Here is a 20,246-nt window from a genome sequence, read left to right as displayed (position 1 = left end):
GCATTTTGACAATATGGTTTCTCCTTTGGCATGTTTAATTGTGATATCTGACAGACATCCTTGCCGTTTAAGATGACACTTTCAAAATAAATCCTCTCCTAATGATGGCTTGAGCCCTGCCACTCAATGGGAGAATCAGCAGAACCTGCAGGGTCTTATTTGGTATTAACATTCTCTATTGTAATTTTGTTCTTGTTTATTTTTAAATTTTCTCTTTGTTTCACTGGAAAGGAAAGATGATGCTCAGTTTTAAACACTGAAAGTGTACAAGCTTTGTTACAATAAAAGTAAACGTGTCCACACACACACACCAAAAAAAAAAAAAAAACCCTTAAAACTACTGATTGCATTCATAAACTCTGGAACAAACAAAGGTAAGTTGCTTAGTGAACTCCAAAATCTGAGTTACCTTTTTTGTTTTTTTAGAGTCAGGGTCTGGCTCTGTTGTCCCAGTGGCGTAGTCATGGCTCACTGCAGCCTGCAACTCTGGGGCTCAAGTGATCCTCCTGCCTCAGCCTCCCAAGTAGTTGGGACTACAGGTGCACACCACCAATCTTGGTTCACAATTACTTTTAAAGCATCTATCTCATCTAATATTACTAGGTCAACAATTTTTAAAATATCTTTCTCTATAAATTTTGTGTGTGTCCCCTATAGCTCAATCTAATCTAAGGGGGGAAAAAACCCTACCATAATTTCTGAACTGTGAAATTGAAGATTAGTGCTCAATCAAAATGTTCTTAATTGGCATTGATGTTCTAAGTGACTGCATAAGCAGCAGATGTCCCTGATTTGACTAAATTAAAATACAAGTTGCTTTTTAAGAATCTATTTGAGGCCAGACACGGTGGCTCATGCCTGCAATCCCAACTCTGTGGGAGGCTGAGGCGGGGGCTGAGGTGGGGAGTATTGCTTGAGCCAAGGAATTTGAGACTTCTATTCTACAAAAAAATAAGGAAAATCAGCACAGTGACTCATGCCTATAATCCCAGCACTTTGGGAGGCCAAGGCGGGCAGATCACGAGGTCAAGAGATCCAGACCAGCCTGGCCAACATAGTGAAAATCCTTCTCTACTATAGATACAAAAAATTAGCTGGGCATGGTGGCACGTGCCTGTAATCCCAGCTACTCAGGAGGCTGAGGCAGGAGAATCGCTTGAACCCAGGAGGCGGAGGTTGCAGTGAGCCAAGAGATCACTCCATTGCACTCCAGCCTGGGAGACAGAGCGACATTCCATCTCAATAAATAAACAAATAAGGAAAATTAGCTAGGTGTGGTGGCATGTGCCTGTGGTTCCACCTACTTGGGAGGCTGAGGTGGGAGAATCGTTTGAGCCCAGAGCCCAGGAGCTCAAGGCTACAGTGAGCTGTACTCCAGCATAGGTTACAGAATGAGATTTTTTTGTCAAAAACACAAAAAAGTATTGTTTTAAAAATAATCTATTTGAAAACATATTAGCTATGTCAATAGGTTTTTGAAAATGAAGACTACTGCCAAATGCCATCAAGAGGGAATACTTAAATAATTATTAATCGTGGGTATATTTTTCTTCCAGCTGCTTTAGAATTTGTATGCAAAACCAAAATTCTTAAACTTTTTATCTTGAGAAAGCCATAGATTCATATGCAGTTATGAGAAATGATACAGAGGGGTACTGTGTTCACTTTACCCATTTTCCCCAAATAACATCTGGAAAACTATGGTACAATATCACAGCCAGGATATTGGCATCAATACAGCCAAGATACAGAACAACTGTATCACTAGAAGGAATCCTCTTGTCCTTTCATAGTCACAACCAGAGCACTCCTGTTTTCTCACCACCACCCTTAGCCCTGGAAAACACTAATTTCTTCTCCACTTCTTTGTCACTACAAGAATGATAATATAAATGGGATTAAACAAAATGGAATATGTCCCTTTGGGGACGAGCTTTTGCTACTCCACATAATCATCTGGAGATTCATTCAAGTTGTGTGTATTAATAGATTACTCATTTTTATTGCTGAGTGGTACTCCACGATATGGATGTACTACACTCTGTTTAATATACTGAAGAACAAGTGGGTTGTTCTCAGGTACTGGCTATGATGAATAAAGTTGCAATGAACATTTAAGTGTATGTTTTTGTGTGAAAACAGTTTTAATTTATTTGGAACACATACGCAGGAGTGCAACTGCTTGCTGACATGTACAACAGTTGCATATTTAGTTTTATAAGAAACTACTACACTGTTTTGCAGTGATTATAGTATTTTACATGCACACCAGGAATGACCCAGTCTTCTTGAATCCTCACCAGCATTTGGTGTAGTTACTATTTTAATTTTAGCAGTCTCATAGATATGTAGTGATATCTCATTGTAGTTTTAATATCCATTTCCCTAATGATATTGAATATATTTTCATCTGCTTATTGGCCATCTATATATTCCATTTTCTTGCCATTTTATGATTATTTTAACTGTAGCGTTTTGACACATTTATGTATTGTGGATTTGAGACCTCTTTGGGTATGTGCTTTGCAAACATTTTCTCTGAGCTTCTAGCTTGTCATTTCATCATCTTAACAATAACTTTATATCACAGTCTTGAAGTAGTCCAATTTATCAATTTTTCCTTGTATTGACAGTATTCTCATGTCAAGTCTAAGAACTCTTTGACTAATCCTACAGCTGAAGATTTTCTCCAGTTTTATTTTTCTAAAATTTTCACATTTTACGTGTTAATCTATAATCTATTTTAGTAAACTTTTGCATAAGGTAGAAAATTTAGATTGAAGTTTATTTCTATGGATGTCCAACAGCTCTGGTATCATTTGTTGCAAAATCTATCATTCCTCCACTGAAATGCTTTTGTACTTTTGTCAAAAATTAGTCGTGCATATTTGTGTAGGCCTATTTCTGGGTTGTCTATTCTGTTCCATCAATATGTCTATCCCTCCGCTGATACCATACAGTCTTGATTACTGTAACTATATAAGACTAAAAATTGGGGAGACTGATTCCTCCCACTTTATTCCACTTTTACGAGATTGTTAAGTGTTCTAATGTTTGTCTTACCATATAATTTTGAAATAATCTCTATGTCTACATCTATAAAAATGTCTTCCAAGAATTTAACAGGAATTGTCTTAAACAGCTTTTGATTTGGAGAAAAATGACATATTTATTACTTTGAGTTGTCCAATCTATGAACACAGTATGCATCTCCATTTATTTAAATTTTCTTCTTTCATCAGTGTTTTATAGTTTTCATTATACATTCCTATACATATTTTACTGGATTTACATCTTACTACTTCTTTTAAGAGAGAAAGAACATGAAGGGAGGGATGTAGGAAGGGAAAGAGAGGAGGAGGGAGAGAACAAGTGTTTATAAATAGTATATTTTTTAATTTTAATAACCACCTGTTCATTACTAGAATACAGAAATACAACTGCAACCTTGCTCATCTCACTCATTAAATTCTGGAAGGGTTTTGTTTAGATTCCTTGGTATTTTCTATATTCTATATATACAATCATGTCAACCACAAAGAGAAAGGAAAGTTTTATTTATCCATTCTGATCTCTATGTCTTATTTCCCTTTTATTTATTTTTGGCTTTATTTCATTAGCCAGAATTCCCAGCACTGTGTTAAATAAGAATGGTGATAGTGGACTTCTTTGTCTTGTTCCCAAAGTTAGAAAGAAAGAATTTAGATTTTAGCCACTTAGTATATTGTCACATTTCAGTTTTTAACAGATCTTCTTTATTAAGACTTGACAGTTCCCCTCTGTTCCTATTACTCTGAGCCATTTTATTGCAAATGGGTGTTTAATTTGGCAAAATACTTTTTCTTCATCAACTAATATAATGTTTTTCTTCTTTAGCTTGTTACTGTCTTGGGATTTTAAATACAAAGCAAGTTTAATATTTCTAGAATAAACCCTACTTGGTTATGGTGTATAATTCTTTTTATATATTGCTGAATTGTAATTGCTAATATCTTGTTAAGAATTTTGCTCCTAATTCACGAGGAATATTGACCCGTAGTTATCTTCTTATTATTATCTTTATCTGGTTCTAATATTAGGGCAATACTGGCTTCATAAAATGGATTGGGTAGTGTTCCTTCTTTTTCTCTTTTCTGGAAGAAACTATACTAAATTAGTGTGAATTCTTCTTAAAATGTTTCAGAAAACTGTCCATTGAAAACACATGTACATGTAGGTTTTCCTATGTTACATGCTTTTAAGTTACAAATTAAATTTTATTAATAGTTACAGGGTAATTATAATATTTCAGATTTGGTAAGTTGTGGTAGTGTTTTTTTAGAAATAGATCCATTTCATCTAAATTACCAAATGTATGTATGTAGAGTTATTCCTAGTATCCTTTTACTGTTATTTTGATGTCTGCACAGTGACATAAGTTAAAAATTAAAGAGAAGGAAACTGTATTGTATTTAGCCATACTTTTACTCTTTCCAGTTTTCCTTCTCCATTTCATAGAATGTCCATTAAACATTCTAGATAAGTCTGCTGGCAACAAATTATCTTAGTTTTCGTTCATCTGAGAATGTCTTAATTTGATCATCATACTAGAAGAATATCTTCACTGTTTTCTAATTAATCAACTTGTAAGAAATATCTTAACGCACAAAGCATTTTTAACTTATAGTTGGCCTATAGCCTTAGAATAAATTACCTTATGTTTAATAATTCAATGATCATGCTCTAGGACTTATTAATGTAAGTACTCACAAATTTTTTTCCAGAAAGCTTGCAGAAAATTAGACACCATGAAAAAACTGTAAAGAAGTGATCCCTAGTTGACCTCAGAAAACTCAACTCCACACTCCATGATTCTACATGATCCCACTGAAGAGGATCATTTATCGTGTTAATTTTTAGGCAGGACAAAGAGGAATAAACTTTGAATAGCAGTGAGAAGTTTCTTTTGCCTTTGACATTTTAAATCAGGACCTGTTTCCTCACACGCCGGTTCACCTTGGCATTTTGCTTCACTTTTCTCTCACAGTTCAGAAATTTCATTGAGGATGCATATCCTATCCTGAATCTCCCTTTGTATTAAGAGGTTAGAAATGAATTTAGGCCAACTCTCATTTTACACATGTAGAGTAAGTCCTTGAAAAAGAAGCATTACTTAGTTACTTGCATACTTACTTGAAAAATTAAGACTAGAGCTAAAGTTATTGATGTTCCTTTAGTGATATTTGTTCTTCATAAATCTACTCATCAGTCATTTTCTCAGCCTGAAAAACTGCTACACACCCAGAAAAGAAACACCGTACCTAATATACTTTTGGAAATCTTTGAACTTATACATGAGATTCTTTTTAAAGAATGACTCTTTAAATTATATCAAAATAATGCAAACATGCAGAAAATTACTATATAATTTTGTCATCTATTGCAAGGAACATGTAATTTTCATTCATTTATTTTTAAAAAGGGATCTCTGGTAAAATCATCAATAATATTGATATATTTAGCATTTGTCTCTGCCCTGTAAAAAGAAGACTAACAACGATATTTTGCAGACCCTCAGCACCATGGCTAAACTATGCATGTAGTATTCATTCTATAAAAAAAATTGTCCTTCATATTATCCAAGTCTTTATGAACTTGATCCAAATTTATCTTGTAAATATATCTACACATACCTATATGTTAAGATAATCTACAATTTTCTCACTTAGATGGAACAAAATGGTTTTATGGTCTTCTGCTATATCTGTCCATGTTGAAATTAGAATAAAAAGAAACATATTTCACATATATTAAGGGTACAACTATAGATTATCATGCTAATTTTTTAAAATTGACAATTAGATTACTTATTTCATTTGAGTGTGTATCTCCACATTTGCATTTTAATATAAATTGTTTATTGATTCCATTAATCAAGATAAAATAAAATAGGAGGTTGGAAATTATTTAACACATCATTTCATGGGGGCTCATTAAAATAAAGGCTCAAAATTATGACTATGTGGGATGGAAGAAAATTATAAAGCAAATAATTTTATACATAATTGTTTTAAAATTATCCTCTAGGTTGGAGACATTCACATTTAAAAATTCTTTAGGGACTTAATTAAAATAGAAAGAATTATCACTTTTCAAAAATATGACCAAGAGATTTAATTTTGGCTTTTCACATTTATTTTGACATTTTAAAATGCATTTTAATGTGAGGAAACAAAACACCATTTTACATTTAAAATGAAGTTTTTCTTTTTACTTTTTTTTGTAGATCTCTTAGAGTAAAACCTTTTCATAATAAGTTAAAAAGCGTAGCATTAAAATGTCATCACCATTAAAAAACATATAAATTTATAAGCTAAAATATCTCCATATTTAAAAATATATACTTTGCAAATTAATTTATTAAAAAATAAATTATAATTTTTATTTAAAAATATTGCTTTCATAAATTGCTCAGGAAACTAAATTAAATCAATGATATAAAACATAGCAGTTTAAAAGGCTGTCATATATGACAGCATGAGAAGATCAAATTATTTTTGACATGGAAATAATTTTTTTTTTTTTTTTTTTGAGACGGAGTCTTGCATTGTTGTCCAGGCTGGAGTACAGTGGCATGATCTCTGCTCACTGCACCCTCCACCTCCCGGGTTCAAGTGATTCTCCTGCCTCAACCTCCTGAGTAGCTGGGATTACAGGTGCCTGCCACCACGCCCGGCCATTTTTTTGTATTTTTAGTAGAGATGGGGTTTCACTCTGTTGGCCAGACTAGTCTTGAACTCCTGACCTCGTGATCCCCCCGCCTCGGCCTCCCAAGACATGGAAATAATTTTTAATAACAAAAGCCAAAATTAATGGCAGACCATCTTGTTTTAATATATGAAATTTAAAGAACACTTAGTATATATACTTCTATTTTAGAAAGAATTCTAATAGTTAACGAGCATTTATTTGAGAGCAAGCATATGCTATGGAAATAAAGTCAAAAGGCAAGTAGCTGAAATGACATGTGGTCCAGTAAAAAGACTAAAATGGGGAGGGTTTTTATTTTAGGAAGTGTAATTTATACAATATTAGATTTGTTTAAGTAGATTATACTTAAACAGTATTTAAATAAAAAAGGGAAGTCCTGATTGAGTTGCAGTGAGGTGGCGGGGATGAATGTCAACCAGGCAGGAATGAGGATGAGGACAGATCTTCTATGAAAGTTTCTTATAAGATAAGAAAGACATTTGGTCTTAAAATATAAGATAGCCCATAAAGCAAAGTAGAGGAGGGAGTGCATTCCAAATGAAAGGAAATGTCACGTGTAAAGTCACAGAGACTCAGTATATGAGAGGACAGCAACACGTAGGAACTCTGCAGGGAGACGCCATCAGCAAGTAGGACCTCACGGAGGCGGGCCCCTGACCTTGGAGTTCTCAGTCTCTATCACTGTAAGAAATAAATTCCTTTTCTTTATAAATTACCCAGTTTCAGTTATTCTGTTATAAGCAACAGAAAAGACACCACTGAATGTTTTACATTTGTGAGTCACATCTCAAATTCGCATTTCAGAAAGCTTACTCTGGTAACACTTTGGAGAATACATTTGGTGATGGATTGAGTGTATTCGAATCAACTGTCTCTCAAGGTTACCTTATAATTATACCTCCTGCTGTGGCTTATTATTTAATGCTATAATTTAATAGATTCGACCTAGAAAATTGTGAACCTTTTTATTGTTGTTACCATTTTGGAAAAGTTAAGTATATGAAAATGTAAGGGAAATGGAGAAACACCACTGTCATTCAAACATTTTTGAGGGGATCTTAAGAGACTATCCTCCTCCTAGCTTTCAAAGAGCCCTGGTTGTGACTTAAGGGAAGTCACAGCATGCTTTGGTCTCCTTATAAGGCTGTTCCATAAGCCAAAATATTCAGTGCCCTCATCCAACAATTCTTAACCCCCCAACAGAAAATTACTCCTAACCACATCTTTTGTACCTACTATCCTTCTTCGGCTGTCCTGTCCACGCTTATCCAAATTAGAATTCTCACGGTCTATTACCCGAATCATTCCTTTACATCACTCTCCTAGTCCTAACAAAACTCCACCTTTAGTTGAATTTGATTCCTAAGGAATCCTATCACATTTCCTTAGTGAACTACTCTACCACTCTTGCAGTGGACAATACCATACTTCCTCTCACCTGGAATTCCCAATACCTCTCCCTCATTCACTTTCACTGGATGGCCTTGCCTTTTATTTAAATGAGAAAATGGAAGCAATTAAAAAGCATCAACACCCAATCAAATCTACCTCTTTCCCTGCATAAAACCAATATACTTCACCTACTTTTTTATTACATCAGATAAATTGCCCCTGCGTTTTTCTAAGAACCCTCTCTATCAACTCTATCCCATCAGCTGAACTATCACCTACCTTAAAAGAAACTTTTTGACTTTTGACCTCCATTCCAGCTACGTTACAAACCCACTTTTCTACTACTTTGTAAATGTCCTCTCTCTATACATAAAAGTTTTCTACACTTGCTGCCTTCACTTTCTCACTTTCCATTTTCTTCTTAACCCATCTGAATCAGAATTTCAGCCCAACTATTCCAACAAAACCATTTTTAGTCCAAATAAATGACCATCATGCTAAATCAATGGCCAATTCTCAATCCTCATCTAAATTAAACTCTGCAAATGCAGCTGGCATTTTGAGCACTAACTCCTTCTAAAACATGCTTATTTAAATAGGTCCTCCCACTTCACCTGCATATCCTTCTTTATTTTCTTAGCTCCCAGCTTGTTTTTCTTCCTGACCTCTTTATGTTAGAGTAACTTGGAGCTCAGTAGCTCAACCACACCTTTCTTCACACCCACTCTTCAGATGATCTGATACAAGCTCACTGCTTTGAATGCCTTTATAAACAGATGATTTCTGACTCAAATTGCCAGTCCGAACCTCACCACTAAATTCCAGGCTTTTATTTTTAAGTGCCTACTCAATATCTCCACTTACATAGCAAACATGCATCTCACACTTGTGATATCCAAAACTAACCTCTTGATTTTCCCCCAAATCCTTCTCCTCCCAGTTCCCCATGGATTTGTGAATGGCTACAGTGTACCTTATGCCAGAAGTCCCATTTTCAGAGGCCTGTTTACCTCTTGGTCAAAAATTTCAGAGTTAACTTCTTTCTTCCCCTCGTATACAACCAATCACTCAGCAAGTTTTTTTTGTTTTTAAATCAGTTATACCTTCAACATGCACTCCATGTTTAATTTAATTAATTATTAAAGCCCCTGATGCTACTGCACTCATCTAAGACAGCTTCTCAGTGGACTACTGCAATACAAATATCTTAAATCTGCCCACCAGTTCTACATCTGCCCAACATCTCTCTTCCTTCTAGAATAGAAAAAATGATCTTTTCAGTAATGTCATACCATTTCCCTGATCCAAACCTTTAAAAAGCTGTTAAAACAGCTCCCCATCAAACACAGAATAAACTGAATAAAACAGAAGAAAATTGAATCTCCTTACAAGGGCCTACAAGGTTTTTTTTTTAATTTAATTTAATTTTATCTTATTATTATACTTTAGGTTTTAGGGTACATGTGCACAATGTGCAGGTTTGTTACATATGTATCCATGTGCCATGATCTGACAACTGCCAATCTCTCTGGAGTCTCCTGAAATTCTCCCTCACTTACCAATCTACATCTCCCTGGCCTTCCTTTAAACACACCAACCCCACTGCCCCTGCAGGGACTTCACAATTGCTTTTCTCCTCACTGTTTGCTTATTCTCAGAATATGATATTGCATGTCACTTCATTCAGGTCTCTGCTTAAATATCACCTTTTCAGAATGCTTATCTTGGCCACACACTAATAGCCACTTTACAACATAACACTGAATCTTTCTAGCTGGTTGCCTTTTTCTTCATAGTACTCGTTGCTACCTAGAAATGTACTTTGTATTGTTGGTCTTCCTCACCAAATTATAGGGCTCTGAGGGTTGGTGTCTTATCTGTTTTCTTCACTGCTTCATTCCCAGGGTTCAGGAAGGTTGGGTATCCAGTAGGTACTCAAACTTTTGTTAAATTAATTTAGCATCTGTGGTGTGCCAGACATTATTATTATTATTTGAGACAGCGTTTCACTCTGTCACCAAGGCTGGAGTACAGTGGCACGACCATGGCTCACTGCAACCTCCTGGCCTCACTTGCAGCCTCCAGGTTGCCTGGGCTCAGGCAGTCTTCCTGCCTCAGCCTCCTGAGTAGCTGGGACTACAGGTAAGAGCCATCATGCCTAGCTATTTTTATTTTCATTTTTTTAATAAAGATGGGGTCTCACTATGTTGCCCAGGCTGCTCTTGAACTCCTGACCTCAAGCATTCTTCCTGTCTTGGCCTCCCAAAGTACGAAAATTACAAGCATGAGCCACTGTGCCTGACCCAGACTTATTTTTAGTATAGGATCTGTAGTAGTCCATTTTCATACTGCTATAAAGAACTGCCCAAGGCTGGGTAATTTATAAAGGAAAAAGGTTTAACTGACTCACAGTTCCACATGGCTGGGGAGGCCTCAGGAAACTTACAATCATGGCAGAAGGCAAAGATGAAGCAAGGCACCTTCTTCACAAGGCAGCAGGAAAGAGAAGTGCCAAGCAAAGGAGGACAAGCCCCTTATAAAACCATCAGATCTTGTGAGAACTCACTCACTATCATGAGAAAACGGGGGAAATTGCCCCCATGATTCAATTCCCTCCACCTGGTCTCTCCTTTGACATGTAGAGATTATGGGGATCATGGAGATTACAATTCAAGATGAGATCTGGGGGAGGACACAAAGCCTAACCATACCAGGATTCTCACAAGCATATTACTTAGGCATCAACATTTGTTCATAAAGCCTCCTGCTCCTAACATGTAATATTCATATAGTTAATACAGAAACAGTATTTCATATCTATTTTTAAAGTAGACCTCCCACTTGCACAGTCTAGAAATGTATATCCTTGCCCTATTGTCTATAAATTTTAGGTGTGTTGAGATTATGAATTGCAGAAAACCAAAATATTAAATAATATATGATCAATGGGTATAAACTTTTGGACTTTAGATGTGATACACACACATGCATATACACACACATAACATGTAAATAAATAAGAAAATAACCTAGTGGATATTTATTTGAACTAGTTCATATCTATAAGGTAACATAACATACACAATACAAGAAGCATATCTCTACTTTCTACGGGATGTTAATGTACCCTGCAGAAAGAGTGGAAAAGAACCAAGTCTCCTTCTGGTTTCTTCCCAGTGTGTCTGAATTAGCTACGTTTATGGTCAAATAGCCTAAAATATTCACATTTCTTAAGAAAACTTTCTAGCAGCAGCCAAACTTTTTTCTACCTGCTAAAATAATCAGCATAGCAGGGAAAAGAGCCAACCACGGGGAAGACAAAAGAGTAGGGCCCTAAAATAAAACCAGTGCTACACTTTTCCTGACATAGACTCAAATCCTTCCCTGCCTCAGAACCCTGCCTGCCCTTATGTTATTAGGGAGGGGAGGGGAAGGGGAGGGAGAAGGAGGGAGGCGGTGGGGGGAAGAAAAACACAGAAACCAAGAATAGAATGCTTCACTCCTGCCTTGATAGGAGATATTTTCAGGTCTTTATCAGTCAAGAGAATACTATCTAAGACTCTAGACACTACTGATAGCTTCTTCTCAGGATATTTGATTCTGACATTCCTATTTTTGCATTGGCTATGATCTTTTAATATTTTACACTTCAATCACTGGAGGCACCTGGAGTCTGTAAATTAAGACTTTTAGAAAGAACATAGAGACAACTATTCCCTTACATCTTTCCTAAAACTGACAAGTGCCAACAAAAATATAAAATCCTGGACTCTTTTTTTAGACTGTGTCTCACTCTGTTGCCCAGGCTGGAGTGCAGTGGCATGATCATAGCTCACTGCAGCCTCAGAGTCTTGGGCTCAAGCAATCCTCCCACCTCGCCTCCCAAGTATCAAAGACTACAGGTATGCACCACTACGCCCAGGTAATTTCATTTTAATTTTGTTGTAGAGAAAGGGTTTCACTATGTTACCTAGGGTGGTCTTAAACTCCAGTGTTTAAGTGATTCTGCCACCTCAGCCTCCCAAAGTGCTGAGATTACAGGACAGTCACCATGCCTGGCCCTTGACTTTTATTTCCAGTTTTTGGCTATCTTCTTTCAAATATCACAAAGCTCAATCACCAAATGTACAGCTGATATCTACTGGAGTATGGGGAGAAAAGGAAAGGTAATGAGAAAGAAAGAGAAGGAGAGGAAGAAAGCCAGCCAGAGAAACTTCTGATGGGCTGATGAGGAAAGGGTGAAATTGTGTTTTATTTTAAAAAGCGTAAATACTGAAGCAGGTTGTGCTATTATCTTCTGCTAGAGGAAATAACCATAAAGAGACTTCATTTCCGTAACTTGTATGTTGTAAATAAATAGTACAACATGTTGATGCTAGTTTAGGGGCGGTAAGATTTCAATAAAGTAAACAACTTAACAATGCCGGCCCTGCTCAGTACGGAGCAGCTCATGCTCAGAAATAGCAGAGCCTGAATGCCAAAGCACATCTATTCTAATTTCAGCCACTCACTAGCTCAAGCTATTATCACTATATCTGTATTGGTTAAGGTAGTAGTAAAAATCATTTTCTTTCAAGGACATAAGGTTCAAACAGGATATTCTTTACAAAACAAAAGTAAAATGACCATTAATAATGTTTATAGCACAGAATTTACATATGTACACTTATGCAATGGAATAGCTCCTAAAGGTAAAATCAAAAGAAAAATAGGTAAGTTGTAAGTATTTCAGAATATAAAACACAAATGCAATCACAACTGTTAACTACAGATTATAAATAAGTACAGGATAAAAAGAGGGAGCCTTGAGCAAGCATTCCCGATGAACTGATTTTAGACTGGCGAAGATAAGGAGAAGGGGCTTTTACACTGAGGAGCAGAAAATAAACAGGAGATGGATACCAGCGAACTACTCCAGGCAAAGAAAAAAGCATGCACAACAGCCCCAGTGCAGGAAAAGCACTGGAGTGGCTAGAGCTTAGTAAGCAAGAGAAAAAGGATGTCAAGATGAGACTAGAGCCAGATCCTTCAAAAACTCCATAAGCCAAGTTCAGACTCATTTAAAAAAAAAAAAAAAAAATCTCTTCTATGTGCATTCGAAGTGTTTCAAGGTCTAATACATTTGAAAAATGAAATATTATTGTATAGCACTTACTTGGAGATTCAAAATGTATAGTAGCTAATTAGATTCCAAGAATTTTGATTCTAAAGAAATGTGCTGAATTTGATTTAATTTGGGGTTTTCCAAGTGTATTTGAGCACTGAACACCTTTCATGTACCACACTTCCTAATTTCCTGCTGAACTTTCCTCCTTGGTGGATTATTTCCCGCTTTCCCAAAGAAATTATACGGAACAAAAAGCTATAATAAACCTGGATGCCATTGTTATTTCGTGAATGAAGTGAAACAATATTTTCTATATCTGGGTATAAAACGACCTAAACTATTGAAAAAAGTATTACTTCATAGAGATAATGGGCTTCATTTCTACTCATCTGGACAAACTTTGACAGTCTGTTCTCTAGCAGGTTCTGAGGTACTTGCTTAAGGAAGAGGATTATAAGATCTATATTCTAATTTGGGAGAACTAGCATAAATGTATTCATTTATTTATTCATTCAACAAATCTGTGTTTAAATGTGTCAAGCACCGTTCCAGTCCTGAGGAATAAAGTGGGAAACAAGACAAACATGGTCTTTGCCCTGCTGAAATCTATATTATTGGCTTCGTATAAAGGAGAAAAGCAAACTAAATATGATAATACTGCAATCCAATAACCGGTAAAATAAAACACATACATGGAAGAGAACAAAGAATGGAGGTGAATAATAACAGCATTTTTAACACAGGGTGGGGAGTAAGAAAGAGAATCTGGATTTGAAAAATCACATGGAAGTAAAATAAAGAGGGGAGGACCGGTAACAGTTAAATGAATGTGTGTTGTTTATGTGATACATCAATTCGAGCTCAACTGAGAAGTCTAATTTTAGAATAAACCATGGCAGTTATACGAAACAATACTAATTCTTATAATAAGCCAAGAACTGTTATAAGAAAATTATATATTATATTACATATATATATAACATATATAGTTGTTGTTGTTGTTGTTGTTGTTCTTGTTATTTCCACTTTGTCGCCCAGGCTGGAATGAGGTGGGCAGTGCTGCAATCATATCTCACTGTAACTTCAAACTCTCAGCCTCAAGCGATCCTCCCACCTAAGCCTCCAAAGCACTGGGGCTACGGGCTAGGATTACAGGAGTGAGCCACACTGCTTGGCCACATATTTTTAATATTTTAAATCTTATAATAGCTCCATGAGATAGGCACCCTTTAAATTAGTGTTTTAAAGAAGAATCTGAGACACACAGAGTTTACATGACTTGCTCACTCCAAATTGGAGACAGGGAGGGGCCATTTGTTCTAGAGGCTTTCATGACAGTTCCACTCCCTTTCAGACTCAGGCGGCCCTCTTACATGTGTCTTCAACTATCAATATGTCACCCTGGCTTGCATTAGCATACATATTGTGTATCATCCTCTTTAGACTTTTAATTTCCTGAAATAGGGACCATGTCTTTCTCTTCTTCAAGGTGACCAGGTGCAGTATAGTCTCTACTCTCTACAACAAAAAAGATACTGAATTCTTGAAAGAATGAATATGATGGCCATGAAGGAGAACTCAGGAAAAGCATACAGATAAGACCATGAAGACCCTAGATGGAATCTTGTGGACTCTAACAGTGAGGGCAAGAGCTCTGGGAAATCTGAAAACTGATTTATTCAGGTGATCATTGTGGAAGGATGGCAAATGATAGAAATCAAAAATTCTGATCAGAGTTAGGCAAAATGCCAAAGAGCCAGTGATGAGTTTCTTCATTACTGCTAACACTGTTTTCTCTATGTAAATGATCATGTCATATTTACAAAATTTAATTAATGAAACTTCTTTGAAAATTCATGACAAAACTCAACTGAACAGTCTATTTTACCATATATTTATATATTCTACCCATCATTTAAGCAAATAGCCTACCTTTTAAAATATAAAGGAGAAAGAACAATTGCGTGTATATATATATATATTCCAACAGAGTATGTTACTAAATTATTTATTTCATCTTAATCCCAGGATAACTAAATTTTACACAACTAAATCATTCATTCTAATTCACTTATCCCTGAGTCATATTTGAGAGGTAAAAACAAGCCAAAATAATTACTTATATGTGTTTACTGGCTGACAAATTGGTGATTTTACTGGTAGTTGTATAAAACAATTCTTGGCAACAGATTAATAATTAGTGACTATTTTGGTTAAGTTATATGTTTAATTTCTTGAGAAAGAGACATTTAGTACTTTCATAAAACATATACTTTTTTAGTTTATTGCTACTAAAAGGGTTTATTGAAAAATAAAATGTTATTATAACCACCTAACTCAATAAATGGATGTAGATTTACCCAATGTAATGATTACAAAGCTGTAACAGCAAGAGCCTTCAGACTACTTGCTATACCCGTGTCACTCAATGCAATCCACATGGGGCTACTGAGCCCTGGAAACCTGGCTAGGGAGGCCACAAACTGGATGTTTAATTGTATTTTATATTGATGTAGATTTAAAAACTGGCACTCAGTTCCATTACTGCAAAACTTAAGTATGTTTGAAACAACTCAGGTAGGTGAATCGACTTTTTGCTGTAAAGTTATGAATATTAAATACATATCAACTATTTCTGATGAAAAATTAACATCCAAATTGAGATGTGCTCTAAGTGCAAAATATACACCAAATTTCAAAAATGCAATACCTCTAAAATATGTAAAATGTCTTGTTTCTCAACTGATTTTTACATTGGTTTACCATTGTTACATGTTGAAATAATACTTTAAACATGTAATCAATAGAGTTAAACTAGTCAGTTATAGAAAATAGCTTAGGCATTACATGAAAAAATTTGTCACCTAACTCCATGATTGAAAAAGATGAAAAATTCTGATTTAAAGTAAATGTTCTGAGAATAAAATCCCATTTTCCTCTCAGGAAAGAGTATCATAAAACAGGATCCTAAAAAATACATAAGACATTCCCTAGGCTGTGCATGGTGGCTCATGCCTATAATCCTAGCACTTTCAGAGGCTGAAGTGGGAGGATCACTTGAGCTATGGAGGTAGAGACCAGCCTGGGCAACATAAGAAGGGCCCATCTCTACAAAAAATAAAAATAATTAGCCAGGCATGGTGGCATTTGCTGTTGGTCCTAGCTCCTCAGTAGGCTTAGGAGGGAGGACTGCTTGGGTATGGGAGGTCAAGGTTGTCATGAGCCATGATTGTGCCACTGCACTCCAGCCTGGGCAACAGAGGGAAACTCTGTCTTTAAAAAGGAAAAAAAAAAAAAAAGATATTCCCTGATATAAAACGCAAAATAAGCAAGGTAGTCAATTCAATAACCGATTAGTAATATGCCTTTGGCACCTGAACATTTAAAACATAAGTGGAGGAATGCTTCATTTATTCGACATTGGAGGGAAACAAAGTAGTCCACATAAAATCTACACAGTAATCCCTCATTAAAACACAGTGACAGGTAACTTTAACTTAATCCCTAAAAGAACATTTGAAAATTTAACAATGACCAGGCGTGGTGGCTCACACCTGTAATCCCAGCACTTTGGGATGCTGAAGTGGGCGGATCACAAGGTCAGGAGATCGAAACCATCCTGGATTAGCTGGGTGTGGTGGTGTGCACCTGTAGTCCCAGGTACTCGGAAGGCTGAGGCAGGAAAACTGCTTGAACCTGGGAGGCGGAGATTGCAGTAAGCCGAGATTGCACCACTGCACTACAGCCTGTCAACAGAGCAAGACTCCGTGTCAAAAAAAATAAAAAAAAATAACAAAAATTTTTAATGGAAACACTTTGAAATTATATTTTACTTTTTTTTTAATCATACTTTAAGTTCTGGGATACATGTGCAGAATGTGCAGGTTTGTTACATAGATATACATGTGCCATGGTGGTTTTATGTACCCATCAACCTGTCATCTACATTAGGTATTTCTCCAAATGCTATCCCTCCCCTTGTCTCCCACCCCTCAACAGGCCCTGGTGTGTGATGCTCCCCTCTCTATCCTCATATGTTCTCATTGTTTGACTCCCACTTATAAGTGAGAACATGCAGTGTTTGGTTTTCTGTTCCTGTGTTAGTTTGCTGAGAACGACGGTTTCCAGCTTTATCCATGTCCCTGCAAAGGACATGAACTCATTCTTTTTTATGGCTGCATAGTATTCCATGGTGTACATGTGCCACATTTTCTTTATCCAGTCTAATATTGATGGGCATTTGGGTTGGTTCCAAGTCTTTGCTATTGTGAATAGTGCTGCAATAAACATACATGGGCATGTGTCTTTACAGTAGAATGATCTACCTATCTGACAAACAGCTAATATCGAGAATCTACAAGGAACTTAAACAAATTTATGATAAAAAACAAACAACCCCATCAAAAAGTGGGTGAAGGATATGAACAGACACTTTTCAAAAGAAGACATTTATGCGGCCAAGAAAGATGAAAAAAAAAAAGCTCATCACCACTGGTCATTAGAGAAATGCAAATCAAACCCACCATGAGATACCATCTCATGCCAGTCAGAAAGGTAATCATTAAAAAGCCAGGAAACAACAGATGCTGGGAGGATGTGGAGAAATAGGAATGCTTTACACTGTTGGTGGGAGTGTAAACTAGTTCAACCATTGTGGAAGACAGTGTGGCAATTCCTCAAGGATCTAGAACTAGAAATACCATTTGACCCAGCAATTCCATTACTAGGTACATATCCAAAGGATTATATATTTTACTTTTTCCTGTCATCTTAAAAATAAATTTTGAACATGACTTGAAGTTTATTTTTTAATGACTCGGACTCATTATCATCAATTATTATACTATACTGCAGTCTAACGATGCCCAGAGGGGCAATTACACTACGCGGAGCTGTTTGCTGCTACACGTAAGTGGCCTCACAATGCTGTGCCTTCAGTTTTGGTTTCTGACCTTGATGCATTTTCTCTTTCTTCCATTGTTTTTAGCTGTGACTTCTCAATACTGTTAGATGTAGATCACAATTGGTCAGTTCTGCAATTGTTCTTAATTTCGTCCTTCTACCAAAAAATAGCTTGACATCCTTTTAAAAATAGTGTGATACAACAATGAACAAATATCCATAAACATTATGGTACATGTTTTGGCTCATGAAAAAAATATTATTACTTGTTTCAATGCTTGTAGTTATGTTTCAGAGAACGAGGCTGGCTAGTAAGTCTGACCACAGATAATCATGACAATGATATTGTGATGACAGTGACAATGACAATTTATCACAACTATAATTGAGACATTGGGGGAAGTGTGTAACGAGCCCTTCACAATTATACAAGGCAGAGAAACTATAATATTATTAGCATTTTACAGAGGGGGAAATTAAAGTTAAACTTAGAAAGATTTATCTGGCTGTGATTACGTGCTAGTAAGTGGTGAACTAGTATTTGAGCCCAGGCCTATACCGATTCTCTATACTGCCTGCAAGGTCAGTATCTATATTTATATTTTAAAAACAAATTAACAGCAACTTAGATGCAAAGCATTAAAAGAAACAAGGTTACCAAATTTTAACTATGCAGATTTCTTTAATAAATTTGTATTCTGCTTTACTGAGCCTGATATTAAAAGACACTTATTTTGTTTATTCCTCTACTACTTAAAATCAAGGAGATATTACACAATTCTGCTAAGTGATAATATACTAATAGTTGAGGTTTATAAAATTATCATTGCTAATACAAAATAAATTGAGTATTAAATACTCTATTTAAGCTATGAAGGTACAGTTGTCCTTATTAGGTTTGACTTATGGCTTAATTTATTTGGTAGTTTAGTAGAATCTGATTTGTTGCGTGTCCCCTAAGGCACACTTTGGAACCCAGAGATAGCCTTGGTGACTGGTTTTTATCCATCCTGCATGTATGTTGCTTTGGTATGCACAGTGAATGAAAATTTTAAACTAATTGTATGACATTTTAACATGGGGAGGTTTCATATAAAATGTGGGCTCCTGACTTAAATAACTAGAAGATGTGACTCCATGGGTCCACATTCTCAACACGAACGCAACTGACAATTGTATTCAAAATGGTTTGTGAATGGCAGCCACCTCAGAGGAGATCCGTTTGCCAGGTTGCCAGTAAGAACCAGCTGGCCTGCTTCTCTCAGTTACCTGCCTCATTTGCGAGTCCTGCTTTTATCCGTTAGTAAAAATCTGAAAGTATAACTCCAAACTTTCCATGATATTCTATATTCTAGTTTGTTGCACATTTTCAATTGTATTATTTTATGCAGTCTGAACCATTGCCCTATGGCACATAAATAATATCATTATGAGTTCTTTATACATGAAACTTAAACTCAAATGTAAGCAGCTTGGTTCAAGAGCAGAGAGGTAAAGATCATCCAATTCTAAAACCACCCACTTTATATTGTGTATTAAATCATCAATCAATCTTAATTCTATATCGTATACATGATTATTGCTATTATTAGTGCTGTAATCAGTATTTTGGGGGGAAACATCTTGTGTGGCTTTCTTCACTGTTTTCAGTACTAAAGAACAGGAATCTATCACATCACTTTGCAGTGTTGCCTCCATGGCAAGCATGATGGTGAAAAGTTTATGACAGAGACTGAGAGAGAGAGAAAAAGAGAGAGAAGGAGAGATCAAGAGACAGGGGGAAAAAAGAGAGGTATTTTACTTTACATAAAATATATCCCATGAGAAACAATAAATTATTAACTTTCCTTTCACATCTAATATGGAAACAACAAATACATCACTAAAATTAAAAAATAAACAACTATTCCAAATGTCACATGGTGGGAAAGACAATGGAGAAGAGTTAGTGAAGGAACATTGGCAGGGAAGCATGGGAGGGACTGGATGAATTATTTTATATCAAGTGGTCTGGGAAGCATGTAAAGCACCTAATGCTTCAAAATTGCACGAATGAAGGTATGACAGTAACCATCATGAGTATCATAATCTCACC

General features: G+C 35.9%; 1 protein-coding gene across 1 annotated transcript in view; it reads right to left on the bottom strand.

Moving 5' to 3' along the window:
• Positions 1-20,246, bottom strand: part of GBE1 (1,4-alpha-glucan branching enzyme 1) — a 284,910-nt gene that overhangs the window by 139,115 nt on the left and 125,549 nt on the right. The gene's annotated exons all lie outside the window — the stretch shown is intronic.

This window comes from Hylobates moloch, unplaced genomic scaffold (genome assembly GCF_009828535.3).
Source record: "Hylobates moloch isolate HMO894 unplaced genomic scaffold, HMol_V3 SCAFFOLD_4, whole genome shotgun sequence".
NCBI lineage: Eukaryota > Metazoa > Chordata > Mammalia > Primates > Hylobatidae > Hylobates > Hylobates moloch.
This window is presented reverse-complemented; position numbering and strand designations above follow the sequence as displayed.